The 14,910-nt window shown below is 34.8% G+C and overlaps 3 non-coding genes across 3 annotated transcripts; all 3 read right to left on the minus strand.

The window, feature by feature from the left end:
- Positions 1-1,645: 1,645 nt before the first annotated feature.
- Positions 1,646-1,719, minus strand: TRNAN-AUU (transfer RNA asparagine (anticodon AUU)). Its single transcript has one exon. It is a non-coding gene; the product is annotated as a tRNA-Asn (tRNA).
- Positions 1,720-2,813: 1,094 nt separating this feature from the next.
- Positions 2,814-2,887, minus strand: TRNAN-AUU (transfer RNA asparagine (anticodon AUU)). The gene has a single exon. It is a non-coding gene; the product is annotated as a tRNA-Asn (tRNA).
- An 11,616-nt stretch (positions 2,888-14,503) lies between these two features.
- TRNAN-AUU (transfer RNA asparagine (anticodon AUU)) lies at positions 14,504-14,577 on the minus strand. The gene has a single exon. It is a non-coding gene; the product is annotated as a tRNA-Asn (tRNA).
- Between the last annotated feature and the right edge of the window lie 333 nt (positions 14,578-14,910).

A 14,910-nucleotide genomic window follows, 5' to 3' on the forward strand; every position in this document is an offset into this window, starting at 1 on the left:
TTGTTTTCACATTAAACAGACTTCCACATGAGAAAGCAGCAAGGATGCAGTGGCGTTAATGTTTCCTGGTGTCAACCTGTATTATTTCAGTAGACATTGAAATGAGGATGCATCTTGCTGCCTTTCCAATGAAGCAAGTTTAATTTAGTAATAGGTGAAAAACCATCCTTACAAAGGTGTTAATCAGAGACTTGGCTTTGTGGACACTTTTCAGAGAACAAATTTGTTAGCATAAAAATAAAGCCAGAAAATAAAGAGCTGTTTAATCACTCAATTGGATTTTTCTGCCAGCATATTTTTTTTCTCTGCAACCCACTGCTAAATTGTGCTTCCTAGCTGTTTTTATAAAATCACTGAATCAAATCTAACTCTGATTACATCAGAGAAGGCCAGGTACCCTACACCATAACAGGGGGTTTGAAATTTTGACTTGTCTACTTAAAGATCACCAAAATCTGATAACAAGGTCAATTAGGTCCCTGGGTGGGATTGAACCACCAACCTTTTGGTTAATAGCCGTACACACTAACTGATTGCGCCACAGAGACACTTTGCAAAAAGACCATACTGACAAAGGCTAATAAGCATTCATCTAAAACGTTTCCTAGAAAAACTTTAAAAAGTCAATAATCTGGAGAGTTTTTGTAAGATGTTTCTTCCATCAACCAACGAAGAAACACATTGGTACTTTCCCATGATGAGTGAGTGCTTCAGGATCTCTTGAACTTACATGTGCAGCAGAGTACTGCAATGGAAGCATGCTGGGCTCATAACCGAGAGGTAGGCAGATTGAAACTATCCTCTGCTATATGCATTTTTTTTTTGTTAATTAAAGTAATCCAAAACTGGGATTGATATTTTGTCTCTTTTATTTTTACTTAAAGTACAATAACTTTTACCATTTTAATTTGTTTTAATAGTATATTGACAGTATTGTTTTCTTTCAAAAATCCACTTCATTTTCTTTACCCTATTATTAAAATGGTAATTGACAAAAACAAACTACATTGTCACCAGAAGAGCAATACAAAATGTACAAGTGATATATTAAAATCATCTTTCCAGCTTGAATTTCAATGTTGCATTGGGTCAACATTTTTGTGAGAAACATCTTCACCCTTAAATAAAGATTTTCTTAATTCCTTACCTGTGTGCTAATTAGATATCACCTTGTTTTCACATTAAACAGACTTCCACATGAGAAAGCAGCAAGGATGCAGTGGCGTTAATGTTTCCTGGTGTCAACTTGTATTATTTCAGTAGACATTGAAATGAGGATGCATCTTGCTGCCTTTCCAATGAAGCAAGTTTAATTTAGTAATAGGTGAAAAACCATCCTTACAAAGGTGTTAATCAGAGACTTGGCTTTGTGGACACTTTTCAGAGAACAAATTTGTTAGCATAAAAATAAAGCCAGAAAATGAAGAGCTGTTTAATCACTCGATTGGATTTTTCTGCCAGCATATTTTTTTTCTCTGCAACCCACTGCTAAATTGTGCTTCCTAGCTGTTTTTTATAAAATCACTGAATCAAATCTAACTCTGATTACATCAGAGCAGGCCATGTACCCTACACCATAAGAGGAGGTTTGAAATTTTGACTTGTCTCCTTAAATATCACCAAAATCTGATCACAAGGTTAATTACGTCCCTGGGTGGGATTGAACCACCAACATTTTGGTTAATAGCCAAACACACTAACCGATTGCGCCACAGAGACACTTTGCAAAAGTCCATACTGACAAAGGCTAATAAGCATTCATCTAAAACGTTTCCTAGAAAAACTTTTAAAAGTCAATAATCTGGAGAGTTTTTGTAAGATGTTTCTTCCATCAACCAACGAAGAAACACATTGGTACTTTCCCATGATGAGTGAGTGCTTCAGGATCTCTTGCACTTACATGTGCAGCAGAGTACTGCAATGGAAGCATGCTGGGCCCATAACCCAGAGGTAGGCAGATTGAAACTATCCTCTGCTATATGCATTTTTTTTGTTAATTAAAGTAATCCAAAACTGGGATTGATATTTTGTCTCTTTTATTTTTACTTAAAGTACAATAACTTTTACCATTTTAATTTGTTTTAATAGTATATTGACAGTATTGTTTTCTTTCAAAAATCCACTTCATTTTCTTTACCCTATTATTAAAATGGTAATTGACAAAAACAAACTACATTGTCACCAGAAGAGCAATACAAAATGTACAAGTGATATATTAAAATCATCTTTCCAGCTTGAATTTCAATGTTGCATTGGGTCAACATTTTTGTGAGAAACATCTTCACCCTTAAATAAAGATTTTCTTAATTCCTTACCTGTGTGCTAATTAGATATCACCTTGTTTTCACATTAAACAGACTTCCACATGAGAAAGCAGCAAGGATGCAGTGGCGTTAATGTTTCCTGGTGTCAACTTGTATTATTTCAGTAGACATTGAAATGAGGATGCATCTTGCTGCCTTTCCAATGAAGCAAGTTTAATTTAGTAATAGGTGAAAAACCATCCTTACAAAGGTGTTAATCAGAGACTTGGCTTTGTGGACACTTTTCAGAGAACAAATTTGTTAGCATAAAAATAAAGCCAGAAAATGAAGAGCTGTTTAATCACTCGATTGGATTTTTCTGCCAGCATATTTTTTTTCTCTGCAACCCACTGCTAAATTGTGCTTCCTAGCTGTTTTTTATAAAATCACTGAATCAAATCTAACTCTGATTACATCAGAGAAGGCCATGTACCCTACACCATAAGAGGAGGTTTGAAATTTTGACTTGTCTCCTTAAATATCACCAAAATCTGATCACAAGGTTAATTACGTCCCTGGGTGGGATTGAACCACCAACATTTTGGTTAATAGCCAAACACACTAACCGATTGCGCCACAGAGACACTTTGCAAAAGTCCATACTGACAAAGGCTAATAAGCATTCATCTAAAACGTTTCCTAGAAAAACTTTAAAAAGTCAATAATCTGGAGAGTTTTTGTAAGATGTTTCTTCCATCAACCAACGAAGAAACACATTGGTACTTTCCCATGATGAGTGAGTGCTTCAGGATCTCTTGCACTTACATGTGCAGCAGAGTACTGCAATGGAAGCATGCTGGGCCCATAACCCAGAGGTAGGCAGATTGAAACTATCCTCTGCTATATGCATTTTTTTTGTTAAAGTAATCCAAAACTGGGATTGATATTTTGTCTCTTTTATTTTTACTTAAAGTACAATAACTTTTACCATTTTAATTTGTTTTAATAGTATATTGACAGTATTGTTTTCTTTCAAAAATCAACTTCATTTTCTTTACCCTATTATTAAAATGGTAATTGACAAAAACAAACTACATTGTCACCAGAAGAGCAATACAAAATGTACAAGTGATATATTAAAATCATCTTTCCAGCTTGAATTTCAATGATGCATTGGGTCAACAATTTTGTGAGAAACATCTTCACCCTTAAATAAAGATTTTCTTAATTCCTTACCTGTGTGCTAATTAGATATCACCTTGTTTTCACATTAAACAGACTTCCACATGAGAAAGCAGCAAGGATGCAGTGGCGTTAATGTTTCCTGGTGTCAACCTGTATTATTTCAGTAGACATTGAAATGAGGATACATCTTGCTGCCTTTCCAATGAAGCAAGTTTAATTTAGTAATAGGTGAAAAACCATCCCTACAAAGGTGTTAATCAGAGACTTGGCTTTGTGGACACTTTTCAGAGAACAAATTTGTTAGCATAAAAATAAAGCCAGAAAATGAAGAGCTGTTTAATCACGCAATTTGATTTTTTTGCCAGCATATTTCTTTTTCTCTGCAACCCACTGCTAAATTGTGCTTCCTAGCTGTTTTTTATAAAATCACTGAATCAAATCTAACTCTGATTACATCAGAGAAGGCCAGGTACCCTACACCATAACAGGGGGTTTGAAAATTTGACTGGTCTACTTAAAGATCACCAAAATCTGATAACAAGGTCAATTAGGTCCCTGGATGGGATTGAACCACCAACCTTATGGTTAATAGCCGTACATACTAACTGATTGCGCCACAGAGACACTTTGCAAAATTCCATACTGACAAAGGCTAATAAGCATTCATCTAAAACGTTTCCTAGAAAAACTTTAAAAAGTCAATAATCTGGAGAGTTTTTGTAAGATGTTTCTTCCATCAACCAACGAAGAAACACATTGGTACTTTCCCATGATGAGTGAGTGCTTCAGGATCTCTTGCACTTACATGTGCAGCAGAGTACTGCAATGGAAGCATGCTGGGCCCATAACCCAGAGGTAGGCAGATTGAAACTATCCTCTGCTATATGCATTTTTTTTGTTAATTAAAGTAATCCAAAACTGGGATTGATATTTTGTCTCTTTTATTTTTACTTAAAGTACAATAACTTTTACCATTTTAATTTGTTTTAATAGTATATTGACAGTATTGTTTTCTTTCAAAAATCCACTTCATTTTCTTTACCCTATTATTAAAATGGTAATTGACAAAAACAAACTACATTGTCACCAGAAGAGCAATACAAAATGTACAAGTGATATATTAAAATCATATTTCCAGCTTGAATTTCAATGATGCATTGGGGCAACGATTTTGTGAGAAACATCTTCACCCTTAAATAAAGATTTTCTTAATTCCTTACCTGTGTGCTAATTAGATATCACCTTGTTTTCATATTAAACAGACTTCCACATGAGAAAGCAGCAAGGATGCAGTGGCGTTAATGTTTCCTGGTGTCAACTTGTATTATTTCAGTAGACATTGAAATGAGGATGCATCTTGCTGCCTTTCCAATGAAGCAAGTTTAATTTAGTAATAGGTGAAAAACCATCCTTACAAAGGTGTTAATCAGAGACTTGGCTTTGTGGACACTTTTCAGAGAACAAATTTGTTAGCATAAAAATAAAGCCAGAAAATGAAGAGCTGTTTAATCACTCAATTGGATTTTTCTGCCAGCATATTTTTTTTCTCTGCAACCCACTGCTAAATTGTGCTTCCTAGCTGTTTTTATAAAATCACTGAATCAAATCTAACTCTGATTACATCAGAGAAGGCCAGGTACCCTACACCATAACAGGGGGTTTGAAATTTTGACTTGTCTACTTAAAGATCACCAAAATCTGATAACAAGGTCAATTAGGTCCCTCGGTGGGATTGAACCACCAACCTTATGGTTAATAGCCATACATACTAACTGATTGCGCCACAGAAACACTTTGCAAAAGTCCATACTGACAAAGGCTAATAAGCATTCATCTAAAACGTTTCCTAGAAAAACTTTAAAAAGTCAATAATCTGGAGAGTTTTTGTAAGATGTTTCTTCCATCAACCAACGAAGAAACACATTGGTACTTTCCCATGATGAGTGAGTGCTTCAGGATCTCTTGCACTTACATGTGCAGCAGAGTACTGCAATGGAAGCATGCTGGGCCCATAACCCAGAGGTAGGCAGATTGAAACTATCCTCTGCTATATGCATTTTTTTGTTTGTTAATTAAAGTAATCCAAAACTGGGATTGATATTTTGTCTCTTTTATTTTTACTTTAAGTACAATAACTTTTACCATTTTAATTTGTTTTAATAGTATATTGACAGTATTGTTTTCTTTCAAAAATCCACTTCATTTTCTTTACCCTATTATTAAAATGGTAATTGACAAAAACAAACTACATTGTCACCAGAAGAGCAATACAAAATGTACAAGTGATATATTAAAATCATCTTTCCAGCTTGAATTTCAATGATGCATTGGGGCAACGATTTTGTGAGAAACATCTTCACCCTTAAATAAAGATTTTCTTAATTCCTTACCTGTGTGCTAATTAGATATCACCTTGTTTTCACATTAAACAGACTTCCACATGAGAAAGCAGCAAGGATGCAGTGGCGTTAATGTTTCCTGGTGTCAACCTGTATTATTTCAGTAGACATTGAAATGAGGATACATCTTGCTGCCTTTCCAATGAAGCAAGTTTAATTTAGTAATAGGTGAAAAACCATCCCTACAAAGGTGTTAATCAGAGACTTGGCTTTGTGGACACTTTTCAGAGAACAAATTTGTTAGCATAAAAATAAAGCCAGAAAATGAAGAGCTGTTTAATCACGCAATTTGGTTTTTTTGCCAGCATATTTCTTTTTCTCTGCAACCCACTCCTAAATTGTGCTTCCTAGATGTTTTTATAAAATCACTGAATCAAATCTAACTCTGATTACATCAGAGAAGGCCAGGTACCCTACACCATAACAGGGGGTATGAAATTTGACTTGTCTACTTAAAGATCACCAAAATCTGATAACAATGTCAATTACGTCCCTGGGTGGGATTGAACCACCAACCTTTTGGTTAATAGCCGTACACACTAACTGATTGCGCCACAGAGACACTTTGCAAAAACTCCATACTGACAAAGGCTAATAAGCATTCATCTAAAACGTTTCCTAGAAAAACTTTAAAAAGTCAATAATCTGGAGAGTTTTTGTAAGATGTTTCTTCCATCAACCAACGAAGAAACACATTGGTACTTTCCCATGATGAGTGAGTGCTTCAGGATCTCTTGAACTTACATGTGCAGCAGAGTACTGCAATGGAAGCATGCTGGGCCCATAACCCAGAGGTAGGCAGATTGAAACTATCCTCTGCTATATGCATTTTTTTTGTTAATTAAAGTAATCCAAAACTGGGATTGATATTTTGGCTCTTTTATTTTTACTTAAAGTACAATAACTTTTACCATTTTAATTTGTTTTAATAGTATATTGACAGTATTGTTTTCTTTCAAAAATCCACTTCATTTTCTTTACCCTATTATTAAAATGGTAATTGACAAAAACAAACTACATTGTCACCAGAAGAGCAATACAAAATGTACAAGTGATATATTAAAATCATCTTTCCAGCTTGAATTTCAATGATGCATTGGGTCAACAATTTTGTGAGAAACATCTTCACCCTTAAATAAAGATTTTCTTAATTCCTTACCTGTGTGCTAATTAGATATCACCTTGTTTTCACATTAAACAGACTTCCACATGAGAAAGCAGCAAGGATGCAGTGGCGTTAATGTTTCCTGGTGTCAACCTGTATTATTTCAGTAGACATTGAAATGAGGATACATCTTGCTGCCTTTCCAATGAAGCAAGTTTAATTTAGTAATAGGTGAAAAACCATCCCTACAAAGGTGTTAATCAGAGACTTGGCTTTGTGGACACTTTTCAGAGAACAAATTTGTTAGCATAAAAATAAAGCCAGAAAATGAAGAGCTGTTTAATCACGCAATTTGATTTTTTTGCCAGCATATTTCTTTTTCTCTGCAACCCACTGCTAAATTGTGCTTCCTAGATGTTTTTATAAAATCACTGAATCAAATCTAACTCTGATTACATCAGAGAAGGCCAGGTACCCTACACCATAACAGGGGGTATGAAATTTGACTTGTCTACTTAAAGATCACCAAAATCTGATAACAAGGTCAATTACGTCCCTGGGTGGGATTGAACCACCAACCTTTTGGTTAATAGCCGTACACACTAACTGATTGCGCCACAGAGACACTTTGCAAAACTACATACTGACAAATGCTAATAAGCATTCATCTAAAACGTTTCCTAGAAAAACTTTAAAAAGTCAATAATCTGGAGAGTTTTTGTAAGATGTTTCTTCTATCAACCAACGAAGAAACACATTGGTACTTTCCCATGATGAGTGAGTGCTTCAGGATCTCTTGCACTTACATGTGCAGCAGAGTACAGCAATGGAAGCATGCTGGGCCCATAACCCAGAGGTAGGCAGATTGAAACTATCCTCTGCTATATGCATTTTTTTGTTTGTTAATTAAAGTAATCCAAAACTGGGATTGATATTTTGGCTCTTTTATTTTTACTTAAAGTACAATAACTTTTACCATTTTAATTTGTTTTAATAGTATATTGACAGTATTGTTTTCTTTCAAAAATCCACTTAATTTTCTTTACCCTATTATTAAAATGGTAATTGACAAAAACAAACTACATTGTCACCAGAAGAGCAATACAAAATGTACAAGTGATATATTAAAATCATCTTTCCAGCTTGAATTTCAATGATGCATTGGGGCAACGATTTTGTGAGAAACATCTTCACCCTTAAATAAAGATTTTCTTAATTCCTTACCTGTGTGCTAATTAGATATCACCTTGTTTTCACATTAAACAGACTTCCACATGAGAAAGCAGCAAGGATGCAGTGGCGCTAATGTTACCTGGTGTCAACCTGTATTATTTCAGTAGACATTGAAATGAGGATGCATCTTGCTGCCTTTCCAATGAAGCAAGTTTAATTTAGTAATAGGTGAAAAACCATCCTTACAAAGGTGTTAATCAGAGACTTGGCTTTGTGGACACTTTTCAGAGAACAAATTTGTTAGCATAAAGATAAAGCCAGAAAATAAAGAGCTGTTTAATCACTCAATTGGATTTTTCTGCCAGCATATTTTTTTTCTCTGCAACCCACTGCTAAATTGTGCTTCCTAGCTGTTTTTATAAAATCACTGAATCAAATCTAACTCTGATTACATCAGAGAAGGCCAGGTACCCTACACCATAACAGGGGGTTTGAAATTTTGACTTGTCTACTTAAAGATCACCAAAATCTGATAACAAGGTCAATTAGGTCCCTGGGTGGGATTGAACCACCAACCTTTTGGTTAATAGCCGTACACACTAACTGATTGCGCCACAGAGACACTTTGCAAAAAGTCCATACTGACAAAGGCTAATAAGCATTCATCTAAAACGTTTCCTAGAAAAACTTTAAAAAGTCAATAATCTGGAGAGTTTTTGTAAGATGTTTCTTCCATCAACCAACGAAGAAACACATTGGTACTTTCCCATGATGAGTGAGTGCTTCAGGATCTCTTGAACTTACATGTGCAGCAGAGTACTGCAATGGAAGCATGCTGGGCTCATAACCGAGAGGTAGGCAGATTGAAACTATCCTCTGCTATATGCATTTTTTTTTTGTTAATTAAAGTAATCCAAAACTGGGATTGATATTTTGTCTCTTTTATTTTTACTTAAAGTACAATAACTTTTACCATTTTAATTTGTTTTAATAGTATATTGACAGTATTGTTTTCTTTCAAAAATCCACTTCATTTTCTTTACCCTATTATTAAAATGGTAATTGACAAAAACAAACTACATTGTCACCAGAAGAGCAATACAAAATGTACAAGTGATATATTAAAATCATCTTTCCAGCTTGAATTTCAATGTTGCATTGGGTCAACAATTTTGTGAGAAACATCTTCACCCTTAAATAAAGATTTTCTTAATTCCTTACCTGTGTGCTAATTAGATATCACCTTGTTTTCACATTAAACAGACTTCCACATGAGAAAGCAGCAAGGATGCAGTGGCGTTAATGTTTCCTGGTGTCAACCTGTATTATTTCAGTAGACATTGAAATGAGGATACATCTTGCTGCCTTTCCAATGAAGCAAGTTTAATTTAGTAATAGGTGAAAAACCATCCCTACAAAGGTGTTAATCAGAGACTTGGCTTTGTGGACACTTTTCAGAGAACAAATTTGTTAGCATAAAAATAAAGCCAGAAAATGAAGAGCTGTTTAATCACGCAATTTGATTTTTTTGCCAGCATATTTCTTTTTCTCTGCAACCCACTGCTAAATTGTGCTTCCTAGATGTTTTTATAAAATCACTGAATCAAATCTAACTCTGATTACATCAGAGAAGGCCAGGTACCCTACACCATAACAGGGGGTATGAAATTTGACTTGTCTACTTAAAGATCACCAAAATCTGATAACAAGGTCAATTACGTCCCTGGGTGGGATTGAACCACCAACCTTTTGGTTAATAGCCGTACATACTAACTGATTGCGCCACAGAGACACTTTGCAAAAGTACATACTGACAAATGCTAATAAGCATTCATCTAAAACGTTTCCTAGAAAAACTTAAAAAAGTCAATAATCTGGAGAGTTTTTGTAAGATGTTTCTTCTATCAACCAACGAAGAAACACATTGGTACTTTCCCATGATGAGTGAGTGCTTCAGGATCTCTTGCACTTACATGTGCAGCAGAGTACAGCAATGGAAGCATGCTGGGCCCATAACCCAGAGGTAGGCAGGTTGAAACTATCCTCTGCTATATGCATTTTTTTGTTTGTTAATTAAAGTAATCCAAAACTGGGATTGATATTTTGGCTCTTTTATTTTTACTTAAAGTACAATAACTTTTACCATTTTAATTTGTTTTAATAGTATATTGACAGTATTGTTTTCTTTCAAAAATCCACTTAATTTTCTTTACCCTATTATTAAAATGGTAATTGACAAAAACAAACTACATTGTCACCAGAAGAGCAATACAAAATGTACAAGTGATATATTAAAATCATATTTCCAGCTTGAATTTCAATGATGCATTGTGGCAACGATTTTGTGAGAAACATCTTCACCCTTAAATAAAGATTTTCTTAATTCCTTACCTGTGTGCTAATTAGATATCACCTTGTTTTCATATAAAACAGACTTCCACATGAGAAAGCAGCAAGGATGCAGTTTCGTTAATGTTTCCTGGTGTCAACTTGTATTATTTTAGTAGACATTGAAATGAGGATGCATCTTGCTGCCTTTCCAATGAAGCAAGTTTAATTTAGTAATAGGTGAAAAACCATCCTTACAAAGGTGTTAATCAGAGACTTGGCTTTGTGGACACTTTTCAGAGAACAAATTTGTTAGCATAAAAATAAAGCCAGAAAATGAAGAGCTGTTTAATCACTCAATTGGATTTTTCTGCCAGCATATTTTTTTTCTCTGCAACCCACTGCTAAATTGTGCTTCCTAGCTGTTTTTATAAAATCACTGAATCAAATCTAACTCTGATTACATCAGAGAAGGCCAGGTACCCTACACCATAACAGGGGGTTTGAAATTTTGACTTGTCTACTTAAAGATCACCAAAATCTGATAACAAGGTCAATTAGGTCCCTGGATGGGATTGAACCACCAACCTTATGGTTAATAGCCGTACATACTAACTGATTGCGCCACAGAGACACTTTGCGAAAGTCCATACTGACAAAGGCTAATAAGCATTCATCTAAAACGTTTCCTAGAAAAACTTTAAAAAGTCAATAATCTGGAGAGTTTTTGTAAGATGTTTCTTCCATCAACCAACGAAGAAACACATTGGTACTTTCCCATGATGAGTGAGTGCTTCAGGATCTCTTGAACTTACATGTGCAGCAGAGTACTGCAATGGAAGCATGCTGGGCCCATAACCCAGAGGTAGGCAGATTGAAACTATCCTCTGCTATATGCATTTTTTTTTTGTTAATTAAAGTAATCCAAAACTGGGATTGATATTTTGTCTCTTTTATTTTTACTTAAAGTACAATAACTTTTACCATTTTAATTTGTTTTAATAGTATATTGACAGTATTGTTTTCTTTCAAAAATCCACTTCATTTTCTTTACCCTATTATTAAAATGGTAATTGACAAAAACAAACTACATTGTCACCAGAAGAGCAATACAAAATGTACAAGTGATATATTAAAATCATCTTTCCAGCTTGAATTTCAACGATGCATTGGGTCAACAATTTTGTGAGAAACATCTTCACCCTTAAATAAAGATTTTCTTAATTCCTTACCTGTGTGCTAATTAGATATCACCTTGTTTTCACATTAAACAGACTTCCACATGAGAAAGCAGCAAGGATGCAGTGGCGTTAATGTTTCCTGGTGTCAACCTGTATTATTTCAGTAGACATTGAAATGAGGATACATCTTGCTGCCTTTCCAATGAAGCAAGTTTAATTTAGTAATAGGTGAAAAACCATCCCTACAAAGGTGTTAATCAGAGACTTGGCTTTGTGGACACTTTTCAGAGAACAAATTTGTTAGCATAAAAATAAAGCCAGAAAATGAAGAGCTGTTTAATCACGCAATTTGATTTTTTTGCCAGCATATTTCTTTTTCTCTGCAACCCACTGCTAAATTGTGCTTCCTAGATGTTTTTATAAAATCACTGAATCAAATCTAACTCTGATTACATCAGAGAAGGCCAGGTACCCTACACCATAACAGGGGGTATGAAATTTGACTTGTCTACTTAAAGATCACCAAAATCTGATAACAAGGTCAATTACGTCCCTGGGTGGGATTGAACCACCAACCTTTTGGTTAATAGCCGTACACACTAACTGATTGCGCCACAGAGACACTTTGCAAAACTACATACTGACAAATGCTAATAAGCATTCATCTAAAACGTTTCCTAGAAAAACTTTAAAAAGTCAATAATCTGGAGAGTTTTTGTAAGATGTTTCTTCTATCAACCAACGAAGAAACACATTGGTACTTTCCCATGATGAGTGAGTGCTTCAGGATCTCTTGCACTTACATGTGCAGCAGAGTACAGCAATGGAAGCATGCTGGGCCCATTACCCAGAGGTAGGCAGATTGAAACTATCCTCTGCTATATGCATTTTTTTGTTTGTTAATTAAAGTAATCCAAAACTGGGATTGATATTTTGGCTCTTTTATTTTTACTTAAAGTACAATAACTTTTACCATTTTAATTTGTTTTAATAGTATATTGACAGTATTGTTTTCTTTCAAAAATCCACTTAATTTTCTTTACCCTATTATTAAAATGGTAATTGACAAAAACAAACTACATTGTCACCAGAAGAGCAATACAAAATGTACAAGTGATATATTAAAATCATCTTTCCAGCTTGAATTTCAATGATGCATTGGGGCAACGATTTTGTGAGAAACATCTTCACCCTTAAATAAAGATTTTCTTAATTCCTTACCTGTGTGCTAATTAGATATCACCTTGTTTTCACATTAAACAGACTTCCACATGAGAAAGCAGCAAGGATGCAGTGGCGTTAATGTTTCCTGGTGTCAACCTGTATTATTTCAGTAGACATTGAAATGAGGATGCATCTTGCTGCCTTTCCAATGAAGCAAGTTTAATTTAGTAATAGGTGAAAAACCATCCTTACAAAGGTGTTAATCAGAGACTTGGCTTTGTGGACACTTTTCAGAGAACAAATTTGTTAGCATAAAAATAAAGCCAGAAAATAAAGAGCTGTTTAATCACTCAATTGGATTTTTCTGCCAGCATATTTTTTTTCTCTGCAACCCACTGCTAAATTGTGCTTCCTAGCTGTTTTTATAAAATCACTGAATCAAATCTAACTCTGATTACATCAGAGAAGGCCAGGTACCCTACACCATAACAGGGGGTTTGAAATTTTGACTTGTCTACTTAAAGATCACCAAAATCTGATAACAAGGTCAATTAGGTCCCTGGGTGGGATTGAACCACCAACCTTTTGGTTAATAGCCGTACACACTAACTGATTGCGCCACAGAGACACTTTGCAAAAAGACCATACTGACAAAGGCTAATAAGCATTCATCTAAAACGTTTCCTAGAAAAACTTTAAAAAGTCAATAATCTGGAGAGTTTTTGTAAGATGTTTCTTCCATCAACCAACGAAGAAACACATTGGTACTTTCCCATGATGAGTGAGTGCTTCAGGATCTCTTGAACTTACATGTGCAGCAGAGTACTGCAATGGAAGCATGCTGGGCTCATAACCGAGAGGTAGGCAGATTGAAACTATCCTCTGCTATATGCATTTTTTTTTTGTTAATTAAAGTAATCCAAAACTGGGATTGATATTTTGTCTCTTTTATTTTTACTTAAAGTACAATAACTTTTACCATTTTAATTTGTTTTAATAGTATATTGACAGTATTGTTTTCTTTCAAAAATCCACTTCATTTTCTTTACCCTATTATTAAAATGGTAATTGACAAAAACAAACTACATTGTCACCAGAAGAGCAATACAAAATGTACAAGTGATATATTAAAATCATCTTTCCAGCTTGAATTTCAATGTTGCATTGGGTCAACATTTTTGTGAGAAACATCTTCACCCTTAAATAAAGATTTTCTTAATTCCTTACCTGTGTGCTAATTAGATATCACCTTGTTTTCACATTAAACAGACTTCCACATGAGAAAGCAGCAAGGATGCAGTGGCGTTAATGTTTCCTGGTGTCAACTTGTATTATTTCAGTAGACATTGAAATGAGGATGCATCTTGCTGCCTTTCCAATGAAGCAAGTTTAATTTAGTAATAGGTGAAAAACCATCCTTACAAAGGTGTTAATCAGAGACTTGGCTTTGTGGACACTTTTCAGAGAACAAATTTGTTAGCATAAAAATAAAGCCAGAAAATGAAGAGCTGTTTAATCACTCGATTGGATTTTTCTGCCAGCATATTTTTTTTCTCTGCAACCCACTGCTAAATTGTGCTTCCTAGCTGTTTTTTATAAAATCACTGAATCAAATCTAACTCTGATTACATCAGAGAAGGCCATGTACCCTACACCATAAGAGGAGGTTTGAAATTTTGACTTGTCTCCTTAAATATCACCAAAATCTGATCACAAGGTTAATTACGTCCCTGGGTGGGATTGAACCACCAACATTTTGGTTAATAGCCAAACACACTAACCGATTGCGCCACAGAGACACTTTGCAAAAGTCCATACTGACAAAGGCTAATAAGCATTCATCTAAAACGTTTCCTAGAAAAACTTTAAAAAGTCAATAATCTGGAGAGTTTTTGTAAGATGTTTCTTCCATCAACCAACGAAGAAACACATTGGTACTTTCCCATGATGAGTGAGTGCTTCAGGATCTCTTGCACTTACATGTGCAGCAGAGTACTGCAATGGAAGCATGCTGGGCCCATAACCCAGAGGTAGGCAGATTGAAACTATCCTCTGCTATATGCATTTTTTTTGTTAATTAAAGTAATCCAAAACTGGGATTGATATTTTGTCTCTTTTATTTTTACTTAAAG

This window comes from Pseudophryne corroboree, unplaced genomic scaffold (assembly GCF_028390025.1).
Source record: "Pseudophryne corroboree isolate aPseCor3 unplaced genomic scaffold, aPseCor3.hap2 scaffold_1721, whole genome shotgun sequence".
Classification (NCBI taxonomy): Eukaryota; Metazoa; Chordata; class Amphibia; order Anura; family Myobatrachidae; genus Pseudophryne; species Pseudophryne corroboree.